The sequence below is a fragment of the Varanus komodoensis genome, unplaced genomic scaffold (genome assembly GCF_004798865.1).
Source record: "Varanus komodoensis strain SLA01 unplaced genomic scaffold, ASM479886v1 scaffold12, whole genome shotgun sequence".
Taxonomy (NCBI): Eukaryota; Metazoa; Chordata; class Lepidosauria; order Squamata; family Varanidae; genus Varanus; species Varanus komodoensis.
Genome location: NW_025335349.1, coordinates 23,618,820 through 23,634,655, shown reverse-complemented (window position 1 = coordinate 23,634,655; position 15,836 = coordinate 23,618,820).

The following is a 15,836-nucleotide window of genomic DNA, read 5'->3' as shown; positions in this document are numbered from 1 at the left end:
CTGGAATGCACTCCCTCATGCCTGCTCCAGAGTAAAAAATAACAATAAGGGTAAGCATGAAGCTGCCAGATTTAAAGTAATGTCTGTCCTGGTTTGCTTATCTAGCCTGCCATAAGCAACCATGAATGGTGGGTGCTCAGGCCTGGAACCCTCTTGAGGAGCATCATACGGGAGCACCAGATTGTCTCCTGCTACTGGCGGGTGACATGAAGCCCTTGGATCGGCCAGACCTGGTACTGCACTGGGCTCTTCTGCCTCATCTTTTCTAGCCACCAACCTCAGCACGCTACACTTCTAAGCCCCAGGACCTGCCACACAGATGCCCAGGGTTTGTCCTTCAGTGTTTCACAGGTGAAAATCTGGATATACTTGTGACATGCCAGTGCGGCACCCTGGTTCGAGTGTTGGACTGGGACTTGGGAGGTCTGGGCGTCATCCCCACTGTCTGTGAAGGTCCTGGGGTGATTTCCAGCCAGTCACTGCCTTTCAGCCTAACCGATCTCACAAGATGTTTGTGGGGATAACACAGAGAGGGAGAGGGAGATTATGCAAGGCAGTCTGGGTCCCTGGAAGGAAACACAGCAGGATATAAATATAATTAATAAATGAACGCATTTTCTTAGACCAAGAGTAGACCACTGCTTTCCAGAGTTACATCACTAAAGACTCCATTCCGCCTGTTACATTATTTATTCTTTCTGCAGTGTCCCATTTTATTGAATAGCCAAGCTGGTGCTTGGCATCGTGAACTGTTGTTAGTTCTCTTGCTTAGGTCAAGCATATATCAGAAGAAGATAACAGACAATATTCTGTGGAAGCTCTGAACAATTGCAACCCTGGCAACTCTCACTAATGACATTTAATGAAGCATCCCGAAGAGCGAGAATTAAGGGCAAAATGTGGGGACGGTGCCAGTGTGCTAGGGACAGATAGCAACAATTTCTTATTGTGCTTGGAATAATGTTTTGTCAGAGGGGATCATGGGAAATTAACGCTGCAGGTCCTGGCTGGTTTTCAAGGGGTCACATTGTAGTGATGGGTCCCCCTGCCCCACTGGGGTCCCTGCAGCTGCCCAGGGGTGCTCTGTGGTGACACCCAGCCCGGTTTAAAGCTGAATCCAGCATCTGTGCCTGACACTGGCCTTTTGCACATGCACAAACACCCTGCAATTAAACCAGGAAGCCTCTTTTTAACCACCATTACATATTGCATCTGAACATAGTTACCAGGTTCAGAATAAGCGAGAATATTAAACATGGTTTGAAGATGGCTTAATATTCTAGCTTGTCAGGAAGTGGCCTGAGAGGGCAGGCAGAAGGTGCATGCTTAACAAATGAAGATACAAGGACGTCAGAAGAGCCCTGCTGGGTCAGACCAAGGGACCACCCAGTCCAGTATTCCAGACACACAGTGGCCAAGCAGCTGCCTGCAGAAAACTTAGAAGCAGAACAGGAATGCACCGTCCTCCCACCCATCTTCCCCAGCAACTGGTGTATACAGGCCGATCGCCTCTGATACTGGAGAGGGCATATAGTTGTCAGAACTAGTGGCCACTGACAGCCTCCATCCTCCCACAATTTGCTCAGTCTCCTTTGGAAGCCATCCAGGTCGGTAGTCACCACCACACATCCTGGAAGAGAATTCCACAGGTTGACCCTGCACTGCCTCGACTTCCTTTGATCTGCCCCAAACCTCCCACCAACCAGCGTCATGGGATGACCGCGGGTTCTAGCATTACAGGAAAGGGAGAAAAGTGTCTCCCCCTTTGCTTTCTCCACTCCAGGCATAATCACATTCCTTGCTTTTTCCCCAAGCTGAATGATCTCAACTATTGTAACCTTTCTTCATCAGGCAATTCCTCAGCCCCCTTGATCCTTTTAGTAGCCCTTTCTGCACTTTTGCTCACTGCCATGGATTGTGCTAACACACCCACTATGCTGGAGAGTGAAGGAAAGTCTGCAAGGATAAAGGTGGCAGCTTTGGGGAAACCGTGGTGCTTTGGACTCCGTCAGCACAAACGCTGATGCTGAATCAGACCTTCCCTTCTCTAGCCACTTCACAGTGTGGCAAGAACAGTGGAGGAAAATACGTCTGCTTTGTGTTGTTGTGACATACATATACAGTGCCCTGAAAACACTGAAAAGCAGGGAGAGTGTCACACCATTGGGTTTGTGGATATTTCTCAACCAGGGCTCATATTCCAAAGGGCAAAGTAAACATGGCAGGATGGGCTATAACTCCTGGAAACTGTAAGAGCAGAAGCGAGGCCATGCTGTCCCTGTTTAGCTTCCAGGAAAACACACACTGCAATATCTCCCTGCTACACAAGAACTTGATCCAGGTACAGACACATATTCACAATCAAACGCTTGAATCATGTACACACACAACAGCTTCTGGTTTTTGTCCCTCTGTAACCTTCCAGTATGAGCAAAGAATAGAAGCCAGGGTGCAGCTATTGTCCAAATTATTGAACGGACATGGGTGGATTTGGTTCTCCATGGTTTCCACTTAGTTTGGTGGGATAATCTGAGAGGGATACACCCTGTGACACAGTAGGGAGGGACCCTCACAGGTCCGTTTCTGAGATGCGGTGCCCACCTCATGCAAGAGACAGGTAAAGCCACTATCCACCCCAACGGTATCCTGTCAAGAGGTGGACCACACGTGGGCCAAATGCAACTCCTGGGCCAAGTTTGTGCTCTCTGCTCCCACCACTGCCAATGTCTGCATGCATGTGCTGCAGCAGCAAAATGAAAATAAATAAAAATAAAAATGCAGCCATGCTCCTTGCAAACACGGTATGTGGAGAGCGTGCACGGTCTTTGCAAGGAGAAATTCGACCGCCACAAGTTGCTGCCAGTGTGGCAACTTTTAGCAGTAGCTGCTGCTTTGGCAGTGTTAGGGGTGGATTGCAACCACAGTTTGGTTCTGAGGGGAGGGCAATGCAGCCCACCAGCCCTGGAAGGCGTCTGTCCCCATTTTTAATGTAAAATCCTTGCACATAAATTCTTAAGGGAAAAGGAAACTCTTTCTCATGCCACAAGGCCCAGCCTCTGTGGAGAGAATATGAAGATAGTGCCACCCGAGAATAGAAACAAAATGCCTGACGTTCCCCTGAATCAGTGCAAAGTATCTCTTCCCCCACCGTTTATCTCAACTGATAGCCCATCTGCTGAATAAAAATGAGTACGCCTGCCACCAGTTGTTGCTGCACCATGTATGAAATCTCCCATGTAAACAGAGAACGGGATGATTACATAGCTGTGAAACTTAGATAAACAGAGCAAGGAGCAAACCCAAATAGTGGGGACAGTTTGCACTGCATAGGAAGAACAGAGCAAGCAGAAGAATTGGTTTTATAACGGCAAAGCTTCCTTCCATAAGGCTTCATAATGGCCAGAAGCCTCGTCCGTTTGGGGACACACATGCAAGAAACCCTGTGGCACCTTCAAGAGGCTTGAAGAACCTGCCTTATAAGAGACCATGGGCCGTAACGCATTCATCAGATGTATAGCAGTGCTATCTGCTTCAGAGACAGCCTCTCAGACACCAAATCCCTCTTTTGGCAGCCATGTGCTGTTGCATCTTAGGTCTGTGATAGAATACTAACATTACAAGGGAGCCCGAAGGTCCTCTGTTCTAAGTTTCTCTTGATGCGGGAACCCTATCAGCATAACATCACCCATGGGTGGCTATTGTCAGGGCTTCTTGATAGCAGCCGTGAGCCAAGATAACCGGGTTCAGTCAGGAAAGACCCCTTTCACCTTGAATCTCGGCAGTTTATTGAAAGATCACCCAGGACCCCTTCAGTTACTTACCACAGCATGCTGCCCGTTAGTGAGCTTCATGCCAAAATCACAGTGACAATAGAATCAGTGACAATAGAATAGAAGATTTCCCTGATTGAGCCTTATTGACAAGTCAGTTCAGTGAATTCCTGACTGTGTGGATCAGCCTCTTTGTCTGCTTAAACATGCAAATATGTCAGATTGAGGAACCATTCAGAAAGACTGGTTTGACAGCAACCTTGCCCAGGCAGTTGCCTGTGCTGAACGAGATGACTGAATGGGTGCATTCAGAAACAAATGGAACCCATTGTCTCTGCTCTCTGCAGCTGATGGGGACACTGGTATTTCCCCACTGATAGTGTTAGCCTACAGCAGCTTCTCAGTCCAGCTAAGAATTCCATCTTCTTAAAGTAAAAGCAGCACTAAACAGTAACCTGGTGTGGAATTCTGTTGCTCTCTGAAAAAGGGGCACAGGTTTGATTTTATAACACAAAGACACCTGTAAGCAACCTTTTTCTACTAGGATTTATCTGGATTTCCCCAACAGTATGCAGCCTTTGCTTTAAAACCTCTAATAAAGGAGACTCAGCCACCTTCCAAGGTAACCTGTTCCACCATCAAACTGCATGAACCATCAGAAAAGCTTTCCTGCTATTTCATCAAAATCCCCACAGTTGTCATTTGAACCCCTTGATTCAGTTCCCACCCTCCAGGACGGCCCTCCTGAGCTGGTCCTTTCTAGAGGCGTTAGATTTCCACTCCCAGTCAGCAGAGGTCAGGGATGCTGGCAATGGTGGTCCCCAACCACAACCTCAAGAGGGCATCAGGTTGGAGAAGGCCACAATGCAGGCCCACTTGCCTGAATACCTTTGACAATATTGATAATCTCTGACCAGAGCAATGATAGAAAGTTGTGATCCATTGTGGTTATATAAAGAACAAAGAAAGACTTTGCACTGCTGGAAGTTCAACGTATCCAAGGAACAGGTCACAGTGGACATAAAACCAGGAAAGTCAGGGGTGTGGAACAACTGTTTAAAGCAGGGGTGTGGACTCTCTTATAGCACGAGGACTGAGTTCAATTTCATAGAAGCTCTCAGGAGATGCCTTCCAGTAGTGGCGAGGCCAAAATGGCCAGCCAAGGCCTGCCCCAAAACCAGGCCTCTTTGGGCGGGTGCTAGGGACCGACACCTGGTCTGCATTGATCCCACCCAGCCTGGCATGAGTCCACCTAGAGAGGGGCGGTGTGAGGTTCTTGCCATTTCAAGTTTCCTGCAGTGTCCTTGAAGGACACCACAAGAGGATATTGTGGGATTTTTTAAAAGAAATTGATGGCTCACAAGCACTCACTGGAGATCTCAGCACTGCTGCAGTGACCTTCCTAACTGCTATCAGTAAATCTGTGGGGGTCAGCGATGTAGGTGCCCACCATACAGCTCCTCACCCAGGGCATCTCAAACCTGGAGCGAGTCCTGTGATCAGCAAAGTCAAGAGCATATTCTGATAACAACCATCCAATCTTTATTGACTCCAGTTTGGCTCTTTTTAGCGCTTAGACACCCATCACAGGGATAGGCAACCTACTGCCATCCTGATTTTTGGACTACAAGTCCCACCAGGCCCAACCAACTTGTTCAGTAGTCAGGATTTATGGGACTTGTGCTCCCAGATATTTGGAGGGTGCCAGATTGCCTCCCCACGCCTCATTTAAAGAAACCTCTTCCCGATATCCTATAAGATTCTCTGCATGAGTCACAGCAAGTTCTGAAAAGGGAGTTTCATGTGTGAAAGCCCATGGAAATTGAAAGTATCGTTTTACACAGAGGCAAAACAGAAATTACTTTAAAGGTTTAGGGAGAAGCCCACTGCTGCCACCACTGCTTCTGCTGATGCTGGTGTCCCCCCCCCCCCCCCCCCCTTTAGTGGAAATGCAGGGCTCCTGATGCAGACTGGGAACCTTGCGTAGGGTTGGGAGAGCACCAACACTGACTCTTACATCCTGTCCTGACACCGCAGTCCCGATCCAGAGCTGGGACCCTGCAGTTGCACTTTTCAGTGCCAAAACTATCCACCCTCTGCACTTACATGAGGCTAAAAAGAAGAAATTACATCATTGCTTGAGATATCTTTAAAGCAACATCTGCTTACTCTTTTGGATTTTTGCCAGGGCTCACAGGGTTAAAGCTCAAGGACTGCTGGATGAGAGGAACCATGACATCACTCCTGCCCCCCCCCCAATCCCTCTGAGTGTTGCTGCAATGCTCATAGTGTCTGAGGGAAAATCAAGGTGTCCACTTGGGAACTTGTGCCAAAACAGAGGTCATGCAACACCCCATGAACAGAACAGGAGGGAACATCTACTGGAATGAAATTCCCACATGCTAATTTATAGTTTTAGATTCAGCCTTGCATTTAATTACATTAGAAGTATTGCAATTTAAATAACTCCAAAAGATATTTCATGCTACTGTGGAATGTAGTATTCACAGCTCAGACAACTGTCCAGGTGCCACGGATGGGTAGCTTCAAGGCCCAAGCCTTCTGACTGAGGGTCCTTGATCCTTAAGCCAGGCTTGGACTGGTCAGCCCTTCAAAACAGAGGACTGTCCATTGTAAAAAAAAAAAAAAAAAAAAAAAGCACACATGGCCACTCTATTTCCCCAACAGTAACATGTTCTGAGACGTTCTTTTGGGGTGGCTTGCTCCTGAATGGGCAAAAGAGATGAACACTGCAAAAACATTTCTGTTTGCTTTGAGATATTTCTTGGAGTGCTAGAGAAATTAATAACTGGAAAATACATACATGCACAGGCACACACAGTCAAATAATACAGTGGCTTGGATTTTGGGACTCTTCTTGCGGATGCAACTGTATTGTCTGCCATGAGCAGTTGTATGCCAAACTTTGGCACCAAGCCACTGAATGTTTCATTGTTCAAGGGACTGCATTATTCTTCAACTCATGGCTAGCTTTGGGTTGTGGCTGTTTTGAGGCTGTACTCCACTACGGTGCATCTGTCTGGGTGAAAGGTATCTGGGGGCAACAGCAAGCGGTGGTAATCCACACTTTCTGGAAATAAACTGATCTGTTTATATTGATCGGGTCAGCGGAGTGCAGGTCGGCTGTTGTCTCCTCATGTGACAGTCCCAGCATCTACAGCGCAAGGGGTGGTGGCGTTTGTGAGTGTGGGCAGCAGAGAGTGACTGATCGCTCACATGTGTGGTTACAGCAGTGCAGAAAGAGAGAGCACGGGAACAAATAGAAACGGGTACCCAGTGACAGTCAGACTTGCAGCAACAGGTGCCCGTGCCATCTCTGTCCTCAGTCCAACCCTCAGAAAAGTATCCCCCAAGACTCAGGCAGGGGGATCAGGACAGCCGATCATGGGAAGTGAGTTCCAGTTGAGAATGTAAACAAGCTAGAAAATGAGATGCTTTCTGGAAGTGAGGTTGACTGTAAATCATATCAGCAGCTCTTTGCCCTGGAAGACTCAGCAGCAGCCGAGGATTCGTATGTCCAGTGACGGGGCACAATGGTGTCCAACTTGCAGAAAGCACTGAGACGGAGCTGAAACCCTGCTTGTTTCCTTTTCCCAAATCAGTGAGAGGGGAACATAGGAAGCTGCCTTGGACAGAATCAGGCCACTGGTCCTTCCAGGGCCAGAGTCCAGGGTATGCCCAGAGGGTCGCCTGCCAAAGGCCCAAATCCTGGCAGGGCTGACTGGGAAGATCCCCCTGGACTACCCCCACTTCTTCAGCACTGAAACCTGCTTCTTCGTTGTTATCCTCATAACAACAACCCTGGACGTGGATAGTGCTGAGAGTGAGCTTCATAGCTCCATTTTATCCTTGTGCGCGAGGTTGGGCCGAGAGTGAGTGACTGGCCCAATGTCATCCCATGAGCTTCATGGCTGAATGAGGGCCTGAACCCACATCCTGGACCCCCAATCCAACACCCAACCACCACGCCATGCCGGCCCTCAGGCTGGAAGAGGGATCTGCACCCCTATCTGAGAGTATACAAGAACTCTCAACCACCCCTGCAGATCTTTCATGTAAAGCAACTTTGCCTTAGCAAGCTGGAAGGGCAGGCAGTCAACACAGTTCTAATAATGGAGGTGCACTTTTGCTGATTTATACCAACTCTGTGTGGGGTGCTGATCGTTCAGAGTACATTCTGTATTTGGAGTGTGGGTTTGTACTGCTTTCTCCTTAACTTTAAAGATGTGATGTTCCTGATCTGGAGGGTATTTCCTCTCTTATTATTATTATTATTATTATTTTTAAATAAACAAGATATAAATCATTTTGAAATGCTGCATAACATCCCCAGTGCTCTACAGGGTAAGTGTGGCAGGAGACTGCACCGAAACCAGAAGAAGGAAGAGATTGTTTTTAAACCCTGTGAAAATGGGAGCATCTGCTCTTTCTCAAAGCTGCGCTCTTAGGACCAGTGCAGGTATTAGTAATGTATTTCAAGAGAAAGAATTCCTTCTGACTCCCCCACAAATAAAGTTGTGTCTGATATGTTGGAACCAAACCCTAACCAAAACAAGCGTTCAGAAAGGACAGGCAGGGGTCTGTTGGAAGGGTTGTCAAAATCAAGGGAGGATTTGTTTGTGTGGGGAGACGTAAGTCATCTGTAAAAGTAAACAGTGGAACAATGACTGGGGTGGACTTGTGACTGGTGGAGGAGCCAAGGACCGGCAGTTGGAGGTCTATCTATGCGCAAGTGGAAGGAACAAAAACACAGCCAATGTGGGAAGGGTTCCAGGGCTGGCACCAAAGTGAAGTATAATTAGGAAGCTGCCAAGAGTCCTCACCCCACCAGGGGCCTGCCAGGAAGAGGCCCCTGGACTCTTCTTCTTCACCAGAGCCACTTCCTTATTCACCCACCGTTCATGCTAGCCAGCACCACCAGTGGTGAGCAAGTGGAACGACCGAAGACACTGCTGACCTGCTTCCTGGCTCTCAGCCGGTCCAAGTGGTGGCCATGATGACAGAGGAGGACAAGCAAGATGGGTGCCGACAGTGGAAGTGAGAAGCTAGATGCATTGTGGGAGGGGGCCCACATGAGTCCCCAAAGACTCGGAGCCCGCACTGGGCGATGCACGTCTGAGCATCGTTTGAGGAGGGCATGGCTGATCAAGATGTGAGAGGACCAAGCATTCTGTTCGGCCAAGCGATGTCCAGCCAAACTTGCATTTGACTATTCTCCTAAAGAGTTTGCTGGATGTAAACCAAGGGGGAGGTAGAGCACCTGAGGAGTGGGCTTGCCTGCATTTCAGAAGCGAGTACCTTACATGGCAAGGACTGTGGACTCTGCCAAGGGCAGAATAAAAGAAGAGCCCTGCTTGGTCAGACCAAAGGCCTGTGTCAGGGCAGTGCTAGGGACCAAAAAGAGACAGTGCTCAGGCCCACAAGACCAAAAGATAAAAATTAAAAATACATATACTTACTTACATCTGCTCTGAAATCCATGTTTGTCTTTAAAGGGCCTGTCTCCTAAGGACACCCCATCTGTAAAAGGGATGCATGGACAGGAAGAGAGGAAGGTACTGGATTTCAGGGGCAGAATTCAGGTGGAAGGATTCAAGGGATTCAAGGGAGGTGGGCAACAGGAGGTGAGATCTACATGGGCAAAAGGCTGGCTCCTCCAGAGGGACGTGATGCAGTAGAGACCCTCAGGGGCCCCAGCCTGGAGTTCAGGAAGTGCCCATGGTGCTCTGCTGGTGGCAGAGAGGGCTCAGAGATTTGGGGCTGCATATGAAAGATTCAGAGATCCAGCCCTGGTGGGCTGCTGCCAAACACTGCCTCTGCTCTATCTGGTCCAACATCCTGTTTCCAACAGTGGTCACCTAGATGTTTCTGGGAAGCCCATATACAGAACACAAGGGCATCTTTAACCTGCTTTTGTTCCCCAGCCACTAAGGTCAAATGACCCAGTAAGATAAATATGTGACACACACACAGTGGGCATGTCATGAGTGGATCCGGCTGGAGCCAGGGGTCAGACTAGATGGCCCGGGAGAACCCTTCTGACTCGCTCTGTTTCCATGTTTCTATATAGCTGACCTTCACTTTCTCTACTACTTACAAATAACCAAGGAGATGCCCTGTTGGGATCATGACCCTCATAGATAGCTGGGGAATTGTAGAAACTTCTTTTGTGACCTAAAAGAAAGGGTGCATCATTTAGTTTGGCCATGATAACCACCCTGACTCATAGCCATAGCTGGGGGATGCTGGGAGTTGTAGTCCATCCCATCTGGAGGGCACCTGGCTGGGGAAGGATGTTTGCCAGCTATTTAGGTACTCCAGATTATTTAGCCATACAAATTACAATGCCCTGGATTGCGTCTAACACATAATTGAGCTTAAATACCCCAGCCATTCAAATCGGACACCAAAGGGTAAATCTGGAGTCCAGCCAGGAAGGATAGAAAGGCCATTCATATCAGCAACAATACCAGGCCCTCTGCTCTGCATCTGCATTTAAAAACAAAAGGCAACAAGAGCCATCGGGTTGGACAGAAACATCGTGCAAGTACAGAACGTTACAGGACCACGTGACGCTTGAGACTTGAACATGTGAAGTCCAATACAAATCATGGAATTCATCCAGCAGCTGCCTGCAGAAGGATTGGAGCTTAGAAATGGAGAGCTCGCAAGAACAACCAGGGGATGGTGGGGTGGGGAATAATTTCATATATGGATTACAATTAAATACCCAGCCTCTCATCAGTCATGGAGATGAGAGGTTGTGGATCTGAGTTTCAAACAACTGTCAGTCCAAGACAGTCTGGAACAAACTGTTTTCTTTGAACTGATTCCTCTTACACAGAGGAACTTGTTCATTAAGAACAGCTTGCCTAACTTTGGGTGTTTGGGTGTCCTCTGTGAGAGTATCAGGAGAAGCAGCAGGCCAATGGGCATCATTAGAGCAAGATTTTGGGGCAGACATCTAAGGCACCACACAGAAGAAAGAGCAGGAAGGCCTTGAGATTCATCAGCATTTGCTGGATGACAGCATTTTGAAGAAACTAAAATTGTGCACTGGGAACAATAGATGGCAAAAGAAGAAGGGGACGGCAAGGATGAGGTGGCTGGATGGAGTCACTGAAGCAGTTGGCGTGAGCTTGAGTGGACTCCGGGGATGGTGGAGGACAGGAAGGCCTGGAGGAATGTTGTCCATGGGGTCGCGATGGGTCAGACACGACTCCACGACTAACAACTACAACAACAAAATTGTGCACATGTGTGCACCCACATGTTGAGGGATGACCTTTGGCGGACAAAAGACAGGGGGAGTTCAACTCTGTCGATTCTCCTGGATCCCTCAGCAGCTTTCAATACCATCATCCATGGTATTCTTCAGGACAGGCTGGTCGCGCTTGGAGTAGGAGCCACTGCTTTGCCGTGGTTTCATTCCTACTCGAACGGCCAAGCCCAGAAGGCAGGGCTGGGGGATTATTGTTCTGCAGCATGGCATCTACACCATGGAGTTCCACAGGGCCCCATAGTCTTTCCCATAGACATGAAACCACTGGGAATGGTCATCAGAAGGCGTGGGCTGAGAGGTCGTCAGGCTGATGACATTCAGTTCTACCTTTCTTTTTAGATGTTCACATCTAACACAGGAGTGGCAGTAGATGTTCTGAATTGTGGTCTTGGCTTGATAATGGATTAGATGAGAACAAATAGACTGAAACTCAGTCTAGATAAGATGGAGATACTATTGGTGGGAGGATCTTCTGTCCAGATGGGTGACATCTTGCCTGTCCTAGACGGGGTTGCACTCCTCCTAGTTCATAGCTTGGAGAAGCTTCTGGACCCTGAATTATTGCTGGAATTCCAGGTGGATTCAATGGCTAGAGCACCTTTGATCAGCTAAGGGTGATTTACCAGCTATGACCCTATCTGAAAAGGCAAAGCTTGGCAATGGTTATTGATGAACCGGTAACCTCTCATCTGGATTATTACAATACTCTCCACATGGGGCTTCCCTTGAAGAGAGTCCAGAAATTTCAGTTGGTCCAGAACAGGGCAGAGAGGCTGCTGACAAAGGCTGGCAGATGTGATCCTATGAAGCAAGTCCTCTACCATCTCCACTGATTGCCAGTTGAAGTCTAAGCCCAGTTTAAGGTGTTAGCCCTAAACGGCTGGAGGTCAGGGGATCTAAAGGAGCACCTCTTCCCACAAGTGTCTACGCTGTCTCTTGGATCAGTGGTTTCGGTCATGGAACTTTTCTGAAGACATCTTTTTTTCCGTAGATCTCTAACTTTACCCCTGGTTTTTACTAAGCAATGTGAACCCACAGCATTCTTCCTTCTTTCATCTGCTCCTATTGCTTGAGTGCTTTGCATAATGTAGTAGGTTTGGAAATAAAGAGAAAACGTTTTAAATATAATGAATGAATAAAGTGATTAGATGGTGATATCCCAAATGAATTGTTTCCATAATCCACCACACTACACAATAGAGTCCTGGGAACCAAATGACGTGATGCATTTCCTTGTTTGCTTCTTGATGGGACTGATTATCAACGAGTTGGTCTCACATGCTTTCATTTTAAAATCCGTTTTAAATTTGATTTTTGAGATTTTTTGTGGAACCCCTATGAGGCCTTTGCAGAATCCTAGAGTTCTGTGGAACATAGTTTGGGAACTGCTCCCTTGGATCATCATTGGAGGCCTTTCTGAGGGACCCCCCACCCCCACAAAAGAAATAAGGAGGGTGGCTACAGGGAAAAGGGCCTTCTTGGCAATGGCACCCCAACGTTGGAACCAGCCCCCTAGAGATGCTCGCCTGGTGCCCTCTTTGCACTCTTTCCAGTGCCAGGAGAAGACCTTTTGAATAATTAATGTTTATAATTAATAAATAATTTATGCACATGCGCAGAGCTTACTCGCAAGCAAGTGTGTAAGGATTGTGGAGTGTAAGGATTGTGGCCTAAGGTGCACATACTTGGAAGCAAAACTGCATTGAACTGCATTGAACAAAACACAAGTTATTTCTGAATAATGAATGCGTGTATCTGGGATTAAGTGGCACACTAATATTTGTGGTTTTGGACAGAAAGGCTTAGCAGAATGTCCAGCAGGTTTTTTTTCCCCTTTTAAGAACGTGCTACATGTGGAAGAGAAGGTTTTGGAGCTGTTTTCACACAGATGGTTCTCTAGTGCTTAGGCTTTAAGGAGAAGCAAAACAAGTCTCTGATTTCTCATTTTGCTTTCTATTTTGGGAAATCACCTCTGGCATAAATTACAAAGCTTTGCTGTACTCAGAGGCAAGGTCTTCTGTGAGATCAATCAAAGGAGCCCAGAGAAGTCACTTTAGCTGTTGTAGATGTTTCTTTTTCGCTGGCTGAGAAGTACAATTGACATTTAGGCCAGAGACTGGGGCGCGGTGGGGGGTGGGGGTCCATCCTTTCTACATATGGCAAGTATTGTTTTCCACTGGATGCAGATCATCTGATGGTCCAGATAACATTTGCGGTTTGGCCAGAAGAAAGTGGACTTAGGTCCATGCTCTTATTACAAGATGCCTCTTGGAAGGAGGACTGAACCCATAGCTTGTATGGGAAGGGCCATGCTTCTCATGCTAAAGGCCCAGGTTCATTCCCAATATCTTCAGTTCATGGATTTCAGAAAGCAGAACAGAGACTTACGTTTGCTTGAAACCCAGCTTAGCAGCTGCTGTCCGAATACTCTAAATCAAGGATGGGCCACGTGGGGCCCTCTAGATGGTCTTGGTCTGCAGTTCCCATCATCCTTCACCATTGCCTATGCAGGCTAAAGCGAATGGGAGTTGCAGCCGAACAACACCTGGAAGGCCTCTCCCTGCCATACAGGAAGTCGGAGAACACAGAAACTGGTTCAGCAAAAGCTTGAAATGTCTTTTTGCCTTTGATGTCCCTCCTAATTCACCCAAGCAGGTTACATGGGACAGGGTCTGGTGTTCTAATTGATAACTAACGGTTGCATTCCAGCTGAATGAAGATTTTTGGCTAAAGCTCAGCATTTTACAAGTGGAACCTCTGCAGTCACCAGGTTCAAGTGGCTTCTTCCCAGGTAACTATGCATAGAACTGTAGTCAAGCTGAACCTAATAAACTGCCATCTATAGTCGCTCTTTGGTAATGATGTTATGATGAGCTCCTGTACTTCATCACATGTTGTAACTACCTGAGCCTCAAAGGGGAAGGAAGCTAATGTTGTCAAAAGGTCAGCTCCATGGAGTAGTCTGTGTAGAAGGCACATGAAGTTGTGTTAGGTAAATGAAGTGTGATCAAGTGCATTGGACACAGAAAGCAAGGTAAAGGCAGAAACCTTCTTATGTAGAGGGAAGCTAGAACAGGGGCACAGATTGTTCAATGTAAGTTTTGCTGCCAGAAACATAGGAAGATGTTGTCTCAGCAGCAGGCTATAAGCCTTAAGCTGGCAATTACAATCTATAGGGTGGTTAGCTCCATAGACTGTGGAAGAGCAGGCTGAACTATTAAAGGGCCAATTCTTGATTATGTAGTCTCGCACATCTGCAGTCTTGGGCAGATGGAGGTTCTGCTGGGGGTTCCTTTGCAGAAGATGGGCATGTTTCCAGCCGAGGGCCCCCTAAATATAGAACTGTTAGCACTTTCCCTGGAATAGCAGTCTGACACATATTTTCATCAGAGCCATCTTCAGTGCTCCCAGAAATCACAAAGGGTTGGGAGATAAGATACACTTCAGACGTTACCACTACACAGCTGCTACTGAGTAAATAGTAGAAAACCCATACAGCGTATCAGATCCAAGTAAAACTTGCATTTCCAGGTTATGCCCTACCCTCTCTCTTTTTAGTGATCACAGGCACCACTAAAATCAACCAAACTGAGGATGCCGCTGCATTACATACAGTTTTGAAGAAGTAGATTTTGGCCCACGAAGCTCAGCAACTTCCTTTTCCCATTCAACTTCATTGCCATGGACATTTTGGGGCCGACACGCAGCATGCGGGGGGCACACGGCAAGAGTCATCATCTGGCCTATAAGGATGCGTCTATCGATGGTTTAAAGATTTCTGCTTCGTGTTAGCACAAAGCCGGCTGTTTGGGAAAGTGCAATGGAGGGCATTCTCATTCTCCCCCGCCTCATATTGTTTATAGACAGGGTGTTACTCACCCAGTTGCTTACAGATGCTTGTCCAGTGTTTGGAACACATGGGATATGCTAGGCAGGAGAATTCCGTAGCATTTAGAATCAGCTTTGAATCATAACCTTGATCCAAAAACCCTTGACACTTGGGGCACTTCAGCTCAGATGCAAGCTTTGATGTCTGGCCCTATTGCTAATTGTAATGGACTCCTCTTATCTTCCTCCAAGGAAGACATTCCGGGTGCCTTTCTTGGGTCTGGAACACACTGTACTTGCACAACTTTTGAGGATCACAAGAAGAACTGAACAAAGAAAGCAGCAGCTGTCATTAACATTAGGTATCAAGGATCTGAGTTGTTTTTTTTAATGTCACTCATGTAATTGGGTGTTGCCTCAAGTCCAGATGGCCTTACATGTTGTATAGGCCGGGTGGGCAAGCAGCTAGAGATGGCCCATGACTGTGGGCAAGGAGGGCGACACCACCTTCCCCATCTAAAAGAAGAAAAAGAGCAGCATTCTCAAAGAGCACCCCTTTGCAACAACCTTTCATCTCACAGGACGCCCCCCCCCCACCCCCAGTAGCTGCAGCAACGGGGTTTTTTGCAACTAGGTGCACCAACAATTATGGAAGTGATACTCTGAACTGACAGGTAGCACTGTGGTTAAACACTGTGATTTCTCCATTCCTGGAGCAGAAGCCATATACTTGCTTTGTTTCTGAGATACATTTCCAGAATAAGAAGGCGGCTGACAGGATTGTCAAAGCGAGAGATGATGATGTTCGTCCATCGTTTTCGATGAGGACCTTGACATGTGAGTTGTCCACAGTGTGTCCGCAGGTGGCTGAGAAGGAAGGGTTGCCCTCGCTGCTTTAGCTCTTGCGGCACTAAGCCAATTCCATGCAGGATTGG